We start from the raw sequence: 3,759 nt of genomic DNA on the forward strand, positions 1-3,759 counted from the left end.
AAGTATTTAGAAGAGGCTGTTAAATGTGCTGATTCATATTTATTGTATCAATTCTCAATTTTGAAAGAATTAGAACAAAATATGGCTACAGTTAAATTCTATTGCATATCAATAATCATGTTGCTTATTTATTCCTACATCTAAGCTTTTGTCTGTGTTTTCATTTCTACTCACATATGTACCCATGCATGCCATATAGATATGCCACAAAACCTTCAGTCACCTGCAAACTCACAATGAATGTACTGTCCTTTCATGAATTATGTCTTCATAGCCTATGCCATACAACTCACTTCTTACTATTTTTCCCAGTTTTCTCCATATGTGTTAGTATTTTCTCCCAAAGGGAAGTGCTCCATGTAGAATTATCAATTCCTTGAGGTTACAAATTGCATCATTACATGGAGGTATCTAATATTTAATTATATATATATATATATATATATATATATATATATATATATAACTCTGGTTTGGGGGTTCTTATTTTGTTTTGCTGGTTTTGGGGGGTTGTTTGTTCATTTGTTTGTTTGTTGGCTGGACAGGACCACAGATTTATTGGGGGCTGTGCACATGCATACTCACAGCATCCCATGACAATGGCAGTTACTCGGGACATCAAAGTGGCCTCTGCCATCAAAGTAGGGCCCAGAGGCAGTGAGTTGCAGCCTCCTCGCATGCAGCCTAAACCCTACTGGGTCCTTCCTCTGGGGCAGAAGGGAGGGGGCTGCTGGGGTTACCCTCGGGCCTGGGGGGAGGTGAGCAGGCAGTTTGGTCCAGCAGACCAGGCTGGGCAGAGGCCACCTCACTCCAGGGACTGCAACATCAGCAGAAGAAACTAGCTGGTTTCTTGGATTTCACCTGCCAGAAACATCTCATCTACCATTGTGTAAACCTTCTAGAAGTTAAACACCAGGTCCAGTTCACAGACATTGTGAAAATATTCATTTAACACTTCCACAAAGTTGTGTATAGCCTTGAGATAGGCCAGACTTTTGTCCTTGACGTCCACACAGATGCAGAAGTAGAGGTCAGCATAGCGTCAGTAGATGATCATGAAGTTCCAGAACTCCACAAAGTTGGTGTGCTCTGTATCCCTAATGGTGACCATGGCGTGTACCTCCTCAATCAACCTCTGTTTCTTGTCATCATCAAACTGCATGTACCACTTGGCCAGGCGTGTCTTATCCTCCCGGTTCTGGATGAGAATGAAGCAGATCATGGCGACTCCTGTCACTATACTTTGTTTTAAATGCTTTAGCTGCATAAATACATTAATACATATGCCCTTTAAAGTAAGTACCATTACCATCCTCATTTTGCCAGCAAGCTTCAGAACCAAGGTTCAATTCAAGGCATTCTGTTGCCAGAATGTATGTTCTTAATTTGCTAGATATCTGTGCCACCATTTTCAGGTACAAAGTTTCAGGTATACATGATAAAATGGCAGACATGACAAATCTTTAGGAGGTATTTACTATACATAATTATGCCTTTAGTAACAATATTGCTGTGCCTTTAATTTTTGTAATAGGACAGGCATATTATGCCCTTACCACAAACAGTTGAGAGATAAATGATAGACAAATAGAGATATATGATGATGATGATGATGATGATGAATAGATGATACATTAAAGTATATGCTTAAATATATAAATTATATGAACACATGCCTGTGATTTAGTCAGAAGAATGTCATGAGAATATTATAAATTCACTTAAATATTGAAATTAGGAAATTCATATTTGCAATTCCTAATGGCAAAATAATAATAGCCTATAGCGTTAACATTCCACAATCTTCACATACATCCCTTTGGTCACCAACAGCCCTGTCAAATCTCATAAACTAGCCAGATTAGCTCTCATTATACACTTAACTTTTTATTTCATTCATCAAGTATCATTTCTGTATCCCTAGAAACATTCTGATCTTAATCAAATGTTCTGTATTTCAGTTTTCAGAATAAACATAATTGTTTTTGTGTGTTCTTCTTAGACTGTAAGCCTGTTTTCTTGGCTATACAGTCTCCTGGTTTGCAGGAAAGTAAAATGATTATGCAATTATATTTTAATTGGCCTTTAAAAATAATCAAATGTATCTTTCAATAACTTTCTTTTACTAAAACATCAGTGACTCCAACTGTGGAAAATACACATGCTTGAAAGGTGAGATTAGCATCACAGCAATATAAACTCAAGGGATACATTCCAGTAAGCATCATCACACTTAACAGTCAGAAAATATTCTATTCTGTTCATGTGTGTAACCTGGGTTCAATTGGCTTTGCCTGATACAAAGATAGAAAGTTACTCTAGATAAAAACAAAAGACAAATTGTTTGTTCCTTGTTTCACTTTTCTCTGCATTATACATAGTCCCTTTATATAATTCCTTACATCATCACTGCTAACTCATAAGAATATATTTCTATCATAAATAACAAAAGCATGACCTAAATTTTTTATTAAATAGATTTATGTAAAATATCTTCTCAAGATACATTTAATGGGGAAGTGGATTCAGGCTCCCACGTCTAACCAAGAAGCTATCTGCAAGTGAAACCCACTGGCAAAGGAAAAATCATTTTTCCCAATGGGGTCTCACTTCCTATATTACCAACTATTTCCCATGTCTAGGAGTAATTGATCAACACAAAACAAACTTAATGGCATTTTTGTAGACTTTTTGTTTCATTTTGCCTTGTTAGAGTGTCTTTTGTCAAACTGGTCTTTTGCTTCTTTATTTTGATTTCTCTTTTTGGTTTGTTCTGGTGTGTGTGTGTTTGTGTGTGTGTGTGTGTGGTGATATTTTATTTGTGCTGAAATGTGATATTTTATTTGTATGTTAATAAATAAAGTTTGCCTGGAGATCAGAAGAAATAGCAAGCCACTAAGTAAACACAAAAGTAAGGCAGTGGTAGCACACGTCCTTAATCCAATCACATGGCAGGCAGAGTCTCACTAGGGAACAGCCAAGCATGGTGACATACACCTTTAACCCCAGTACCAACCATAGCGACCTGGAGGTCTGTACAGACAGGCAGTGACAAGGAAGTGAGGTAGCTGGGCTAAGAGCCAATTAGAGGACAGAACAGCGAGGCAATAAAGGCGCTTCACCTTTTGGTAGCTGCAGAGCTGGAGAGGTAAGATTGATGGCTATCACTATTTCCCTGATCTCTAAGGTTTTCACCCCTATATTTGGCTCTGTGTTTTTTGTTTAATAAGACGATTTAGAAATTCGTCTACTGCCGGGCGGTGGTGGCGCATGCCTTTAATCCCAGCACTCGGGAGGCAGAGCCAGGAGGATCTCTGTGAGTTCGAGGCCAGCCTGGGCTACCAAGTGAGTTCCAGGAAAGGTGCAAAGCTACACAGAGAAACCCTGTCTCGAAAAACCAAAAAAAAAAAAAGAAAGAAATTCGTCTACAGTGTTTCTTGGGTTTTGTTTTGTTTTGTTTTGTTTTGTTTTGTTTTGTTTGTGTTTTTTTAAGAGAAAGAAAAGGAATATAAAGTTAGGTGGAAAAGGAGGTGAAAAGGGTCTAGGAGGAATTGAGAGAGAGGAAAAATATGATCAAAGTATGTTGTATTTTTTTAATAAAAATACATTTAAATTTGTATCCCAAGTACCTGATCTTTATAGTTTCTCCTAATAACTAGCCAGTTTATCTAGGAAATTCATTGCATATCACTAGTGCTCTCTTGGAAATTTCATTTTTTTTTTTTTTGGTTTTTCGAGACAGGGTTTCTCTGTGTAGCT

At 37.4% G+C, this 3,759-nt stretch overlaps 1 pseudogene; it reads right to left on the bottom strand.

Moving 5' to 3' along the window:
- Positions 1 to 130: 130 nt before the first annotated feature.
- LOC121825741 (AP-2 complex subunit sigma pseudogene) lies at positions 131 to 1,222 on the bottom strand (annotated as a pseudogene).
- Between the last annotated feature and the right edge of the window lie 2,537 nt (positions 1,223 to 3,759).

This window comes from Peromyscus maniculatus, chromosome X, assembly GCF_049852395.1.
Source record: "Peromyscus maniculatus bairdii isolate BWxNUB_F1_BW_parent chromosome X, HU_Pman_BW_mat_3.1, whole genome shotgun sequence".
NCBI classification, from domain to species: domain Eukaryota; kingdom Metazoa; phylum Chordata; class Mammalia; order Rodentia; family Cricetidae; genus Peromyscus; species Peromyscus maniculatus.